This window comes from Pseudopodoces humilis, chromosome 8 (genome assembly GCF_049639895.1).
Source record: "Pseudopodoces humilis isolate 2021_Gansu_Grassland_sample_001 chromosome 8, ASM4963989v1, whole genome shotgun sequence".
Classification (NCBI taxonomy): domain Eukaryota; kingdom Metazoa; phylum Chordata; class Aves; order Passeriformes; family Paridae; genus Pseudopodoces; species Pseudopodoces humilis.
This window is the reverse complement of record NC_142207.1, coordinates 23,231,342-23,248,797: the sequence shown is the minus strand read 5'-3', so window position 1 is coordinate 23,248,797 and position 17,456 is coordinate 23,231,342.

The following is a 17,456-nucleotide window of genomic DNA, read 5'->3' as shown; positions in this document are numbered from 1 at the left end:
TTTTGACCAGATGGAAATGGATTGGAGTTTGTGTGTGTGAGATAGCTGACCTAAAAATATGTTTTTTCAAGTTTACATGTTGTTTGCAGATCCAAGTTCTGTGCAAACATCTTTCTTCTTTACCGAAGACCTCAAGACTTTTTAAGACTGGAGATGGACTTTTTAATAGCAGGGCCTGTAGCAATTGACAAGTGGTAATGATTCTAGGCTGAGAGAAGTTAGATTTAGACTGGACATAAGGAAGAAATCTTTTATGATGAGGGTGGTGGAACACTGGAACAGGCTGTCCAGAGAGGTGGCAGATTCCCCATCCCTGGAAACCCCACCAAGGCCAGGTTGAACAGGACTCTAAGCAACCTGATCTGCTTGAAGACGTCCTTGCCCACAGTGGCTGGATGACAGGATCTGTAAAGGTCCCTTCCAAACCAAACCATTCTATGACTGTGATTCTGTGATTTGTCACCATTTTCTTAATGGGGATGGGAGAAGGTTCAGTTGAATTTGAGGCTGGACTGAAAGATCCAGGACTGCCTGTACAGCTTGGGACTAGAAATTGATGATTTCTCTCTCTGGAGGACCATCTTTAAAGGGAAGCTGTCTTACTGTAATGAAGAAGAGATACAGAAAGACATCAGCAAGGGAGAGAGGTAGAAAGAGAAACAGAAACATAAAGGAAAAGTCTGATAAATATAAAATGTCATGAAAATTAATAGACAGCAGGAGAAGAAAAGGGGACTGTACAATGGGAGAAAACAGGGACTGGGAAAAGTTCAAAGAAAATACTAGCTTAACCTCAGTAACCCGCTCATACTGTAAGGGCAGAGAATCTCATTTAACATTTCTTAGGTTTCAGAATTCATTCTACGCTGAAAGAATACTTGATAAATTATTTAGACAGTTTCAACCGAGATTGGAAAAATCCCAGCCTGTCAGAAGCTAGGTTAAAAAAGGTTGATGCTGTATAAATAATTTACTTCTTTGGGGAGGGAAAAAAACATACAAATGCTGTGTCTAGAGTAGAGAAGTGCTAAACCTGCTGAAGCTCAGTAGCCATACAGCGAGTTTAGACCAGCACTACAAACTGAGTGCTCCCATTTAAAAGCAGAGGCTATGACAAAGCTAAGTTATCAAAAGAAGGTCAACATTAAAGATTCCACAATTCAGTTCTTTCATACATGCACACTTTTAGCACCATGAGAATAGTCCAATTAAAAAAAAAATTATACAAGCCTCTTTTTTCAGTGATTTGTTGTGGCAACTAATTTAAGTAATGCAAACTTATCAGTGTTGGGTTTTCTTCATTTATTCATTTCATTTCTATAAAACAGACACCCTCCAGCTTCACCATAACAATCCATTGTCATTAGCAGGTAGTTCCTATTCTAGTCAGAACTGCTTAACATTTCAAGGGAACCAGGTCATGGGGTTTGTTTGTTTTCCCATGAAGTAATTATTACTTAATTTTTTTATTATAGTATATTTTAAGACAAATCACCATGGTAACAGAGGAAAGAAATTTTTACATATGTATTCTATTATGGTTTTTATTTCAGTAAACAGAGGTACAGAATTTGACAGCAATGACCTTCTATTGCAACATACCAGCACTGTGTAATACTTGGAGTAAAGTAATTTCAGTAATATCAGATGCACAGTGAGCACACAAGCTGTCCCTACTGCCAGCTTAGCTTTGCTGGCTGTCACAAGTCAACAGTTCCCAGAGATACCATTCCACAAGGAGTTTTTTCCCCTGATCCTCACTGAAGTCTACAGAAACTGAAGAGACTCAGCAGCCCAGGAAGGATAAGGTCCTAAATTCTGTCCTTACTTCTGACCACTGTAATGCCCCTCAGATAAATAAAAATCAGCCTATCACTTAATTGTGTTTATGGGCAATGCAGGCAGTGTATTGAATGACATCAATAAATGGAAATATTGTTCTGGCTCACATGTATCAGGATCATCTCAGATTTGTGGCTAGCAATAGAAAATAAATACTATAGATCTGGAAGGTGATTGATGGATTAAAACTCTGCAAAGAGGAGTTAACTAAAACAAAATACCTCAAAACTCCTTCATGTGTGCCCATACATAAAACTGGAATTCCACTTGTCTGCCTCCTACACAGCCCTGCCGGCTCCCCAGGCTCAGCCAGGACATCTGCACGTCAAAGCTGCTGTGCAGAGTCTGCCTTGAGACTTGTCAGTAGAATTATTATGTGTTCCTCTCCCATGTTGAAGGAGATTCACTTAGATTTTCAAAGTATTGCCTGTGAGAGCACACCAGAGCAGCACACCCCATAATCTGACTGACCTGTCGGGGAGGCTGGGGGAAGCAAAGTCATGACTTTATTAATTCCCGAGAAACTTAAAAGCATATGTCCTCCAGCATGACAACATCTACTGCAGGCATGGCCATAACCAAGTCACGTGCACCCCGTAAATAGAAATACAACACTTTCTGTCTCTCTTCAGTGCCCTCAGAACGCTTTTTTAACTAATTCATGTAATTTCCTTCTGCAATACTGATGTGAAGAAGATTCCTTTGTTTTGACCTATAAGCCTTGATCACCTTTCAGCTCTGAGAGGCTCTAACACCTTGTGTCTGGGGCTTTAGCCAAGGAGAGTGGCAAATCCCTGCCCTCCTCAGCATTTGCCCAGGGACTCCTCTGGATGTTTCATAGACTTTGGGATGGATCAGAGGCAATCATTACATCCTGATTCTTGTCAGCTCTGAGGTCTGTGTTCAGTAAAGATACATAACTCTCATCACAATAGGATTTGCCTGAAACACAGGTTTTAATTTGGTATCTTGTTTTCCATATTAATTTTTTTTCCCACAAGAGCTTAATGAAGAGATAATAAAAGAGTTGGAAGCTTTCTCTTTTGCATTTACAATGGATATTTTTACACAGCCAGTGCTCAAAGCAGAGATACATGTTCCAGGTTGTCTAAAAGTGCTGTGGATGAAGAAAATGACCACCCTCAGGTCTAGTAGCAGAGTATTTATATGTAGGTATGGCAACAGCTCGTAAAGTCATATGGGCTTTGCAGTAGGGAGTAAAGTGGGGAGCAAGAGAGTTTCCCTTTTAGAGCCATTTTTCAAAATAAAGTGCCAAATCTGCTGTCTACAATGGAATTCTCCCATTTTATAAGACTGAGCTCAGCTAGTTCATACTTACTGCAAAATCGAGTTAAAATTTTGTATTCCTGAATATTTTTTAAAAAACTAACTTCAGAAAAGCAATTCCTTACTATTTATCCTTTTCAAATAAGGCTTTATCCCTTGCTTGTCATAGATCAAGGGATTTATGAAGGTTTTTATGTATTTATTTACTATTTTACCCAGACTTGTCAATTTGAGCATAACAAATGGATAAAGGTAAACAGCACTAAATAACAATAATAAAAACTGAACAAAAATAAATGGAAAATTAATGTCCTTGTTAAATTTGATGTCATCCTTTGCTTCCAGAATTAGCTGCCTATTCCATATTTATTTTCTTCACATTTATTTACATGTGCTACCAGAGGGGAAAAAACTCACTAGTGGGTAAATATGAAACAGGATTAAAAAAGTCTGTTGCAGTGTTATTTTTTCTTATATAGACCTCTTGTCACTATATGAGAAAATACTGGCATGGCAAAAGAAACAAAACTCTTAATCCCCTCTGCCTTTTATTAATGCTAATGCGAGCTGGAGAGCAGGCTGCCTTGGGAAGGGGTTTCAAGAGTGTAGATCCCTACCCCAAAACATCCCACTGTACTGCTGGGGCTCCTCTGGGAGAACAACTGAGACTCAGCCGCTGATGGGAGGTATGTGCCATTTTGCTTATATTCTCTGTGAAGAAAAAAAAAAAAAAAAAGTAATAATCAGGTGGGAAGTGTAATTTTTAAACTGATACGATATATTAGTACATGTTCTTAATTTCTCGGTTGTTGTTGTAAGATGTAAGACACAGGAAGGAGGTGGAAAGGGACTTGGTGGTGCGTGTGTGGGTGCGTGTGTGGGTGTGTGTATGTGTGTGTGTGTGTGTGTGTGTGTGTGTGTCTCTGTGTGTGTGTGTGTGTGTGTGTGTGTGTGTGTGTGTGTGTGTCTGTGTGTGTGTGTGTGTGTGTGTGTGTATGTGTGTGTGTGTATGTGTGTGTGTGTGTGTGTGTGTGTGTGCGTGTGTGTGTATATGTGTGTGTGTGTGTGTGTGTGTGTGTGTGTGTGTGCGTGTGTGTGTGTGTGTGTGTGTGTGTGTGTGTGTGTGTGTGTGTGTGTGTGTGTTTGCAGCCTGTCCCTACAGGGTGGCTCTCACAGGGAGGGTGTCAGGAAGCATCATTTTGTCTAAAGTGATGTAGCCCATCACTGACCTGGCACAGCGCCGCCTTCCAGGCATCCCCTTGGGCTCTCCTTCAGTGCCAGTGCCCGCAGATGCCAGGGACCGAAATGTTAATACGGACACCACAGCTACCACTGCGGTCATTGGAAGCATAATCGCGGGGGCTGGCTTGGGGGAGGAGTATTTAAGCTGCATTTTGCTTCAGTTCTTGCATGGCTGCATAACAATTAGCCGCTCGCATGGAGCCTGTCCCCGGCTGCCCGCCGGCCGTGTCGCTCCCCGGGCCGGCCCGGCCGGGCACGCCCCGCTTTGTTCCGCTCCCGGTCCGCACGAGCGCTGCCGGCAGCGCGGCCGCCGTGCCCGCCAGCGCTCCCTCTGCCCCGCCGCTCCATTTGCATCTCAATGCCACAACTGGGCCGAGGAGCCGGGCTCCATCGCACTCACACCGCAGCAATAATTGATTTCAGGCCTGAGTAAGTCTATTGAGCTCAGCCGTGTTTCTCCGGATTTACACCGAAGTAAGCAAGATCAGTTTGTGACCTCTCTGTAAGATGGAACACTATTACAAAGTATTTGTCTCTGTGCATTCATGAAGAGCCAAGGACACACTGCTGTGTCATATGCTAATAAGACAAGGGAGCAAAAGCAAACATAGAAGGAAGAAATAGTTTTGAACATAAATCTTCTATGATTCTGAGGCAAAGTTAAGCGCTATTTAGGTAGAGCTGGGTCTCACAAACATAGTATATACAGATCAAAGCTTTCTTTCTTCTGATTTCAAATGTTTCTTTTCCAAAAAGTATAAAAAAGAAAAAAAGTTATCCAAATACTCGCTTTTCTCTTTCTCTCATTGAACTCTACGCTTTCATGCTTTCATGTGAATGTTCTTACCTTATTTCACAGTAATGCTTTGCTTTTTCATTCTAGAAAATAATTATTTGAATATTGAATTATAACCTTGACAATTAAATACAGTGCTTTGGTAATTATTCATTCAGCTGTAGTTCCATTTCCCATTGAAAAAAAACAAAAACAAACAAACAAACAAACTAAAAAACAAACCAACCTAAATTTCCTGTAATTTGGATAAACCCAAAACTGTAGTTCCTACATGAAAGGAGGATGTGGTCCCACCTGCTGACACAGGTTTATCATTTCTGTGGCAATAGCTAGGTCTATCCTGTCCAGAATTTTTCCTGTGTTGCACTGCCTTCAACCACAATGGCACAAAGAGATCCCTGAGTCTTCCCGAGAATGGTACAGCACATCCCCCTGAAACTCCACAGCTTGCTAGGTTAGTACTTGCCTACATAGAAACAGCAGGAAGAATATCAGAAAACCTATTTGTTTTGGAAAGACTGACTGTAGTAGTCCAGTTGAACACCAATGAAAGTAAGCTTCAATGCCTTTAGCCTTCCACCAGGGAAAAGAGGCAGTCCTGTATCAGATCATTCCAATCCCAGCTGTTGAGAAAGTGTGAAACAGGAGATGGGTGGATGGAGCATGTGGAATTGCTCATTGTCTGCTGGCCAACACAGGCTGCCCTCGCCTTTGCAGGTTGTCAGCTTTTCTCCTTTCTGTTTCCGTCCTACCATTAGTCACTTCTGTGACAACCTCTTCTACAGATACTGGCAAATGACAAACATGGCAAGGAAATACAATGGGAAATATTTATATATGCATAGCTGCATGAAGAAGAAAACAAATTTCTTGGCAGAGTGGAATTAAAGAAACACCCACAAAGTTAAAGCCAGTTCTACAAAGTTCTGTCTTTCTGCTGCCTTTCACTCACTTTCTTCCTGTATTATTTTACTATTTTACTTTCTCATAGAGCAGTAAGGTCAAGATAGTGAGCCCAGCTGCTGGCTACTAGCTGAGATGGAGCCTTTGAGGTGGAGAGTGGGATCTGACATTATTGTATCTTTCACTGGAGACCTTTTAAGGTACCAAGTTTTTTTTACCTAGTAAATAAAAAGAGATGATTCATGCTTTTCAAGGATGGATATTTTCCATACTCACAGAGGTTCTTGCAAGCTGACTGAAGTATAATTCAGATGGCACTCGAGAAGAATTGTTTTCCTAAAGTCCTCACCATCCCTGCAGAGGTGCTTTAGTCCAATTTTAAATAGATATTTTGTTCCCTGTTTTTGTTCAGCTTTTAGATGCTACTCATTTCAGTACATCTTCCTTTGCAAATCCCAGAATAAAGAGAAATGTTGCAACTGCACAAGTCAAAGCTGTTTGAAGAGAATGTATTGTAAAATTATCTCTGCGTTCCTTTTATACTATAAAAGTGCTGACAGCACTTTGATGTGGAAAGGATGAGATACAGTAATCTGAGGGGCTGCTATGAAAGGAAAGACATGCTTTAAGCTGGAATTGTACAGAGAAACACACAGTAATGACAGCTTCTCACAACACCTAATTTGATTCCTCCTTTGCAGCACAGTGAATCTTTAAACCACATCCACCTGCTAATGAGCAGGGAGGCTTCTGAGCAGAGGTCACCTTTCTCCCACTTCTGTAAAATTCACTCCACTCCACTTATAAAACCATCCATTATCACCTTCTCTTCCACAACATTTTGTCTTTGGTGAGTTTGCTGCCACATAGAAATCAAATCAAGAAAGGGAAAAATTAGTGCCTCTTTTTGTAACTGAAATTACTTCTAATTTTTAAGCAAGAATTACTTCTATAGATAGGGAAATTATTTACAAATATTCATAAAAAAAAGGGGACCTCTTCCTCTCTGCCCTCTGCCCCAAACCCACATAGTTAGAAAATGCAAAGCTGCCTGGAGTTTCAAGCAGGAGTAATATTACATACATGCTTGCAGATAATTGCAGAACCAGCAATGACTTTGAACACGTTTTGGTGTTGCCAGCTCAGGTTGGGAAAGGTTGACTAAAATTGGTGAGACCAAGAAATTTCAAGGGCAGAATTCTTTTCTGTACAGAGAAATGTCATACTCATTCATACACCTATTCAATGTTCATATTTGTCCGGCTTAAAGTTAAAAAGAAAAAACTTACAGATTTAAGGCAAACGTTGAATTCTGAATGCTAGAAAATAAATGCCTCAAGTTGTTTTTATATTTAAAAGTATTAGATAGTGAAATATTCCTAAAGCTCAGAAATTTATCTGATTATTAACCAGAAAAAAATAAATCCACTGCATTGCAAATAATGCCCTGAATGCCTAGTGAAAGGCCATGCTGATTAGCTGTACCACAACTTCCCTGTGTTTATATTAAGCACCAAACACAAGGGACCCACCCCAAAGTGTCTGAAACTATAACAAGGCACCTAAAAACTATTTTTTCTAATTTTCCCAGAGGATGGTTTATTCTCCCACCCGTAAAGTACATGCCGTGATGCTAACAGACTGGAAAAACCAGATACATTGTGTCAAAGCTATGAAGATCCATAAGAGTTATTAAGAGAGTAGATCTTTATCTACATTTATTTGAGAGGCCAGTATAGCCTTTGAAATATTAGTACATGGATGCATTTGACAGATAAATTACAGCACATTTCTTTTGTTCTTAGTAATTAGTTCCTTATTAGTTGTAATTCTAATATAAGGAGGAATAATTAAGTTTCTTAACTCAGTGAGCTAAAGAATGGACACACTCTGTGACTCAAAAGGAGCTTATAATTTCCATTATAAAAATATTTAGTGAATATGTAATGAAGCTGTGGAAAGCTGCAGGATCTGGGCATCTCCTATGGAGAGAAGAAAGCCTCGTGTCACAGAGTTCAAGTTCATTCTGGTCCTCTCACAACCGAGAGCACACTTTTATTCTTTGGAACTTGGGATTACCCAGGAATGCTATGATTTATTTCTTCTATGTGTGTTTTATAGTACTTCCTTTTCCTCATACTCATCTTCATTCAGGCAAATCTGTGCAACTCAGAAGTAACTACATTTGACCAGCTGCATGCTTGATCTGAACATCACCTTGTAACTGCTCTGGTACAGATCTTAACACAAGGCTCTCAGACTCTCCTACCAGTCTGACAAGCTCTGTGTATTGTCCAGGTAGCGTTTAAAGTGATTACTTCCACCCCTAAATCTCTCAGGGGCCTAAGACCTGGCTGAAAAGGGCCTGTACAGACACACCTGAGAAAATGAGATCTCTCTGCTAAAGAGAGATCATGCCTACCATTTAAACTTCTGTTGTAGATGAAGTCTTGAGGTGTTCCTGTGACAGGTTACTGGAAGTTATTTAAAGCAATTATTTGCTCATACATGGGGTTTTTATTTCATTTATGAGTTTAAACTTTCGGCAAACCCGTGCAATGGGATGGAGAGAAAGGCAACAATATACCCAAAATTCTCTTTGTAGTAGGTGTTTTTTCAGGGTCAGAAAAAGTAGTGATGACTCATGACACTTAAAAAATGTTTAAAAATTTTATCACTTCAGATTATCATAAAGATCTGCCTCTCTGAGTTTTAGAGGCTATTCATGATTATTTTTGCATATATTTCATGTATTTTAGCAAAATTCCTAATAGGCTTGTTGTTTGTATTTTTATGACTCTGCTGTAACAAAAGCTGTTCCTTGTTTATTTTCTCTTTGTTTTTGTTCACTTCATGCCATCTTTCTTCTCTGTTTAACCATGCACACAAACAAACAAACACAAACAGTGCTTCCTGCTGCCTCCTGGAACACTGCCAGCTGTCCTGATGTAAACCAGCAAAGGCCAAAAGCAGCCCTGCCATAAAGACCTTTGCTGACAAGTGATCTCTGCAGCCTCCTCCTTTTCTTTGCAATGCCAGCAAAGATAGCACAGCTCTCCAAACTGGAACCATTAGAGGAATTCATTCATTTAATTAACTTTCTATTATTGGGTATAAAATAAGAGAACCAAAATAAACTCTCTTTCAACCATTTTTCAAACCAACACCTCCAGCTGCAACGCTGGGCAGAATTTTTAGGTTCAGGATTAATATACTGATGAATGGTTGACTGAATTTGCTTAAATTGTCCCTTCCTGAAAAAAAAGCTCTTGGGGGCACTGTTTCATTACAAAAAGAAGTGGAAAAAAACTGAGAAGAGTAATATGCTTCTTTTCTCAGAGCTGAATTTCCCACAATGATACACAGTGATACTACTGAGAATGGCACATAAGTGACAGAACAACTGTTGGTAAATTTTAGTACTATGAAAACGCATCAATGTCAAAATTAATCACAGTATCAAAATAAATCAAGGCAATTAATAACTGGAGCAGAGAAGCAGTATAACAATATATTAGGGAACTTACAAAAGGACTTCCAAAAGTAGCAGTTCATTAAAGCTATAGGTAGGAGGAGGGTAAAAAATCTATATTGTTGCTAAAATCTCATATGGTGGAAAACAACAAAAGCTATTGGATTAGGTAGGGAAAAAAACTAGGAAACATTTTAATTCCTAGAGAATCTGGGTCTGAAAGAAGAAATTCTAAAAATAATTAACAAAACACTATTTTTCCTAATAATTCTCATACAAGCAACTTACTATGGTCCTATGCTTGAAAAAAAACCACAACAAAATCCCAAACCCTCTAGTCCTTACTAAAATATACTGGCAGGAACACACATAGAGAAAAAAAAAATCAGGTTTTCAGGCAGCATTCATATGCAAAAAAAAAAATCAGATAACCAGATTATTTTCAAAGATTAAGATAATATCAAATGAGATTTCTTAATTTGCTTCTATAGAGTAAACCCAGTTTAAAGCTAAATCATCCAAGTACAGGTTAGAGAACATCTTCTGTAAGTTTAAATCACTTGATGCTTCTTTACCTGTGGTCATTTTTGGACTACTGAGTCTTAAATGTACTGGATCAGGTGGGTATTTATGCTTATTTTCAGCTCAGTCAATTGAGAAGGCTGCCTGTCCTTGCTTTAACCTACTTTCCCTGCTCAAGTCATTTTGCCTCATAAGCCCCATGGAGATTTGAGAGGCAAAGCCAGTTTATTCCTACAGGGGTCCCACTTTGTTCAGAAATATTGCCAAAGGCTCATTTGGAAACCCCTCTCACAGGAAATAGGAACATTTGGTACTTTGTAAAAACCGTAAGGACTCAGCTTAAAATAGAAAGGTACAGTTAGCAACCACATGAGGAGTGTACTGCTTCTCTTCAAATAACAACTGAGGAGAAAACCCATTAAAAACAAACAAACATATATTAATTATTCATCACATATTCAAATATCAGGTGATTCTAAGCATTAGCTATTGGCTAATTGTTTGACAGGTATTATTTCTAATATAATATATTCTATTTCTAATATAATATATTCTATTTCTGATGTGGAGTTTACCACATATTCTGTAGCAGAGTTAAAGAAAAAGAAAGTTTAGTGTGCACTTCGCACATTGAACTTTATGTCTTAAAATGTAGAAGTCTTTTCATTATGATGAAAAAGGATGGAACAGTCCCAATTACATGTTTTGGGGAAAAAAAATCTGCTTTTTTTTTTTTTTTAATTGGTAAAAAGTCCAAGTGTGTGTTGCTATGCCAGGATACCTCCTGTGCAGCAGGACACAGAGGTGACAGATGGAGGGTGCCACCTGTATCCAGACAGGGCTTTTTATGAGCATTCCTCACAATCACTTTGTACCTTCACAGGGGAACACTGTCATTGTTTTATGTGATCCCCTGCAGTGAAGATAAAATCTCTTTGTACAGAAGGACTCCTGAGAAGAAGACCATTTTTTGACAGTATTCAACTGCACTCATGGTGCCCCTAGAAGTTTTGAGAAGTAAATACTCCACCACAATTAGGAGAACAAAGACATAACCATTCCAGGCTGAATTTCCTACCCTGGGAATCTGAGAGGAACCATGCATGGCCACGGTGGTGCAGGGAGGAAATAGTGCTTGGGATTTACCCTTAAAATAAAAATAAAAAAAAAGAAATAATTTCCTTGAGTGCAGTCTTCAGCTCTCCCATCATACAGTCTGTTTCTATTTAGATCATACAGCAAATCTGTTCTAGTATTTATACTAATAGTTTCTTTATTTATTTATAAATTATTTATAGAAGTTCTTCATCAAAACAATAGTGCAATCAATTTGTCTTTACTCCATTAACTGTGCTTTGGTGTTTGCAGATCTTCTGATTTGCAGACCATAATGATAACTAAATCATCAAATAACAACTTGCTCCTCAAGTTGCAGTGTCCTAGCCCTTTGGAGAAATACAGCCAAATGCCATAGGAAAAATAGTGCCCATTTTTAGCACAAACAACACCAAGATACAAATCACATCACAGGCAGTCAGAGTTAATTAAGTCAGGCACCTACTGTTTGTCTATAGTTTGCAATAGCTGTTAATTTGAAGGTCTGCTGTAGTGCTAAGATGAGATAATTAACTAATGCATTGTGTGACATGATGAACACATTCCTGAAGGGGCTTGTTATGGTGACTTTTTTGGGATAACACAGTAAAATTTTAGATAATATACCACAGCAGTTGAAAGGGGAAAAAAATGCAAATAGGTCTCCCTTAGACAAAGTGAAAAAGGTCAAGAGCTCTTACCACTGATTATACAGTGCGCAGAACCTCACAGCTGCTAAAACTATCAAAGGAGCATCAACACTTTAGCATCTATTTTTGTTCGTTTGAACCAGTAATTTTGGCAATTGCTGTGATTTTTTTTTTTTTATTTGTAGTATAAAGGTACACAGGAAGTCTGTATTTTGTTTAAAATTATATTGAATTGCATACATGGTGTCACTATCACTCCAAAGGAATTGCTTTTGTCTATTTCATGCACCTATCTTAGTGACTGAAGTATCTTCTTTTCTCGATTGACCTGCTAACTCTTCCATTTTGCATCAATGGAAGACTCTTCAGGGAAAAAAAAAAAAAAAAAAAAAGAGACATTCTGGGTAGGCTAAATAGGCTAAAGAACAATTCCTATGATATGAAATAGGATTGAAAAGATTAAAATGAGAGACATGAGACAATGCACAGGCTCTGCCAGGATTTAGACCAGCTACATTTACAAATCAGGTAAGATCCTTCAATCACTTTCACCTTGAACACAAGCTGACCTTACACAGTGAAGAGCTGCTCTTTAATAGAATTAAAATGCATCACTTCCAAGAAAATAAAAGTGGCGCCAGGTTTTGCACAATACCCAACAGTTACTGCAACACTAGTTGGCTTTCACTGAAGAATGATGTATTTTACCATAAATATGCTTCAGTTTATAACTTGTCACTTTTCTTGTTACTATACTCTCTTGCTTTTATTGTTTCAAATATGTTACTGTTCTGTATACAGTAAAGATCCCTGTTAAATACTCCAGGAGGTCTTTACAGTGTTGTTATTCTGTTTCAATGCTGAAAATTGTTTTCCACCAACCTTCTGCATTTTTAAATCTGTTGTAATTAACTCACGTAAGTGGATACGCTGCAAGATCCAGGAACTCCAAAGGGTGCTTAATATCCTGCCAACATCAAGATATTCTGTCATCCAGAAGAATTAATGAATCCACTGGTTTTGTCCTTTCCATGCATTATGACATATCATCTACCCACTGTGTATTGGTGCTTTAATCTCACCTGAGATTCATTGGGAGCAGCCAACAGCTCTGGTCAGAGAGCACCTTTCCCTCTGCATTGTTGAAGAGATGAAAGATGAGCACAACATCCAAATGTCAGTTCAGCAGTGAGAAGAAGCTATACTAACCTGTCCTTCAGTTCAAGGCATGAGTGGCTGCTTCTGCTAAATGACATTGGCATAAAAATGCAGGAGGAAGCTGACAGAAGGAACAGAACACTGTATTTTTTTTCCTTTTACCTACTGTATAATGCACTATTGTGATACAATCACCAGGTTAGTGCAGGAAGGCAAAGGAAAAGTGCATTCATTAGCCTGTCCTCTGGTTTCTGGTCACAAACACACCTTCTAGCGCTCAGCATCATGACCCCACCATGGGGTTCTACTGTCCTAGCTCAGTAGAGCAGCTGAGATATTTTTTTCTTTAAAGGTCAGGAGCTATAAAAATACTTCAGAGAGGATAAAAAAAAAATCAACGCACAGGAGCAAAAACAAAATTGAAAGGGGTTTAGTTGCTAAAAAAAGGATTTTAGTTGCTAAAAAAGGATTTTAGCTGCTAAATAAGCTACAGCTGCCAAATGATGACACAGCTCAATTTATGGTATAACTCTGAAATTTTAGGCAGATATTCTAACTTCACGGTGCTGGCTGTAGAGTGACATCTTGGTTTGATGAATTCTTGGAACTGTGGAAAAGAACCAACATTCTGCAGTGTTTAAGGACAAAGTGAAACTAAGGGCATGAAAAAACCAGTTCACAGCCCAGAGCGACCTGAACCTGCAGCACTATGTCTGATTCCACTCCATACCACTAAGTAGGAAAGACTTCAAACAAACAACTATTAATAACATTAACAAGCAAAAACTCACTATAAAAAAAAAATATTTCTTATGCCAATCTGCATTCATTATGCTTTCCTCTTCCGAATGATTGCTTAGACTGTATAATAATTTAACGTTAGAAGATGCCTGAAGGGACAAGAATTGTTTTCAGTCCCAGAAGCTGGCTGGAGAAGAGCATTGCCACAAAACTGAAAGAAGGGAGATTTTAGCATACAGACTAGGAAGTGCTTTAAACAGTAGCTGGGTTGGTCTTTTTACTACTATGAGAAGCAGCTGAAAGACTATCATTAAAAATAATATCAAACATATGTGATGTGTTCTCACAAAGAGGAAATTGTGTGGAAGTTCCACATATGATCGTCCCTGCCACTCAGCTTCACTTTGACAAGGTTTCAAAACACACTAGGAGTCTGCTGGTGTTTCCCTGGGAAAAACAAATTTTGTGATGGAATGTGATGAGTGTCATGCATTCAAGCTATGAAAAAAAATACGTATTTCTTAGTATTGTAAACCCATGATCTTCCAGCAGTTATTAAACTGTAACAGTGAGGGCACTGCAGAACACAGATATTAGATCCCTCTGAAACAATGGTGTTTATGTGATCCAAGAGTTTTCTTCTTTCTCTCTCTCTCCCACATGTTGGTTCTTAACACTCTGTATCAGAGATAACCCCTGCCACACAAAAGGAAGCAGCAGGGATTGCACATCCCTGACCCACTCTGCTACTGAACAAGTTCAGCTGTGGTGTCTCCAGCCTCCTTTACTGGCTCATTTATGTGACCTTAAATTGAAACAGCAGAGGATGAGATTTCTCATCTCAGCTGATGTGTGGAGTAATATCCCGTACTACAACAACAGCCACTGCAACAGCTACGCTGCAAAATTTGGAAACAAATTTGGAGCCTTGCACAAGATTTTAATTCTACAGCATACTAAAGGTCACATTGATAAACTTGGATGAGAATTAGCTGTGTATAAATTCCTTACTCCTAATAAAGCCGGCAAGGAAACCAGTCTCCAAACATCGTTCTGATATAAATTAATAAAGCAATACTAATTGCAAAGACTCAGTTCCCAGAATAAGCTATTGGAGTAGCTATCACCATTCTTCCTGAAGTATTAGGTACTTTCCGTGACCTTCTATAGGCAAGCCTGTATTGCTCACTTATGGCAGACTGGGAGTTGATGGAGCTACAGCTGCCTATGCCAGGAGAGGTGCCAGCCCAGGGAGTGCCCTGTGGATGATTTTTAACTCGTATCATTTCAAGCACAATGACAAAAACTGCCATGGGAAAACAATACAACTAGAATTATGTTTCCTGGGGCTTACTAATGGACTACTCATGCAAAACATTAAGCTGATGAATGTTTCTTGGATGCATTACCCTTTTTCCCTTTGAGCAGGTTTCAAAGATTATAATTATGTTTGATTTAATTACTATTAGTCTCAATTGAATTGTCAGTTCTTTCAGCATTTTCAGTGTGTAAAAATTTATATTTAAAATTTGCCTTATCTGAAGGCAAACTTCTCATGTTAGTTCAATTTTGTATGAATTATGTGTTACTGTATTTCAAGGTCTGATCATCATGCTTACTTAATAAGCATTCTTTGTTGATTATTGCTGTTTTAAATACACATAAAGCCACTCAACATGAGTTAATTCTCGTGTGGTTTTGTCTTTGGATTTTTTTTCCAGACTCCATAATCATGCTCTATTTGAATTGTAATTTGCTTCAGAATGAGATGAAGATAAGAGATCCTCACCATCTCTTACACCTACAGAGTAAGCTCCATGTCTCCTGCAGGGTGATCAGGATTGCTTCAGTTGTGGATGCTTCACCTGAGTGCCTCCCAGGCAATTAAGGAGTCCCACATGGTGAGCAAGAAGCTGTGGAAGACATACCAAGCAAGAGAATGTGCCTGAATCCCTTGCACTCTCTAGAAGTCAGAACACACAGCCATGGCTCTACTTCAGACTCCATACATTTGGGATCTTGAGTGCAGCAGATTCCAAACAGTTTATCTGGGGTATTCAACCTGCTCTGCATCCTACCCCCTTAAAGCATTCACTTGGGAAGTGCAGGCTTTGTCTTTTCCCCCCCACAGAAATAAAACTTGCATCTCTTAAAGCATTTTGCCAAGCAACAAGACTAGACCCACTATAAAATTGAAGCATTCTTCTTTCAACCTGATGAGAAATAAAATCTAAGTGTGACCCACTGCAGAAAAGAGACTGTAAGATGAGCAGAGCAGGGAAGAAATGAGCAGAAGGGAGCTTCACTGCATAATCCAATAGAAAAAGTATTGATTTAGGAGAAAAGGGAAACCTCACTTCTATTCAGCATTGAATGACCTTTCCCTTCTTCAATGAATCCCATTGCTCCAGACCTTTCTTAGCTTTCTACATCCAAGAGGACAACTGAAGAATTGAAACCACCCCATGTTATTCAGCCACTCTTAAATCACAAACATGTTTCTCAGAGGTTATCAGTAGTCTCTGGGTGGAGGCACCTCAAAAAAGACCTTTATATTTCCCATCCCTGTTCTCAGGTTCCCTCGGAGGGAAAGCTCAGCTGTCCATGTTCTCTCTCTCCCAGGGCACTTGGAAGGACAGGCTGGAGGATGGCATGTGCGCCATCAGCCACAGGATGTCCCTCTCAGGAGATGCTGCTGCCACACTGATGCCATATGCCTTTTTATTTCATGACACCTGCTTACACAGCATGAGGCAGGAAAAAGATTACTTTCACAGCAGAATGGGAAATCATAGAGTGTTCACAGGCAGACAGTGGGTTCAGGGAATATCTTGTGAAAGCATTTAACAATTCACATTGTCAGAATGCGTACAACTGTCCAAATACATGCTGTTTCCAGTCTCCTGTAAGGGCCACATTTGCAAATCATTAAGCCAAAGATATCAAATCCTGTAGCTAAAAGTTATAAGCAGGAGAAAAACATGCACTTTTTCTGATTATTGTTTCTTAACATATCCTCTGTCCGTGTTGGTTTTGAGCGAGACGTGTTTTGCTTCATTGATTGTTCTGCTTCATATTGCAACATAAATGAAAAAGCTGACTGCTATGAACTTGTAAATAAAAGTAACTGTTTTCACCTGAGTGCAGGACATTTGTATTTGTTACAATATACAACATTACGATGATATTGCTGGCCTTTGGAAAAGTGTGAGAACAGGTTTGTTTCCATTTTTGTGAATGCTTCAAGTGCTGGGGAGCATGAACACTAGTTTAAACCAAAGTGGTTCTGAGTTAAAGTGCTGCATAGCACGATCTCAGGCGTGGCCTGATGCTTCTTCCCTTTTACTCTTCCGAGATCATAGTGACAGAAGAGCAAGATAGTAATTTTAAATCTTGAAGACTGAGTCTTCAACTGCTGCACCACATTGACCAGATCTGTCCAATCATGAATGTCCTCTCCTCACAATGCTGTGATAATTTCTTTTTTGGACACTGAGCATTTGAGCCTGTACTAATTGTTGCAATGAAAATAGTGCTGCAGTTGTGTTACACGATGTGACAAAAAGTACTCTAATGCGCAGTACAGAATAAATAAATTGATTTTACAACCTCCAAAAAGAAAGAAAAAAATTGTAGCATTTTCCAGCTTTGAGAAAGTTTCATTGCCACCTTCTTCCTCTCAAGAAATAACACGTCCCAGTAGCTGTGCAGGCACAGGACCTGCACAGCTCCATTACACCTGGCCCTG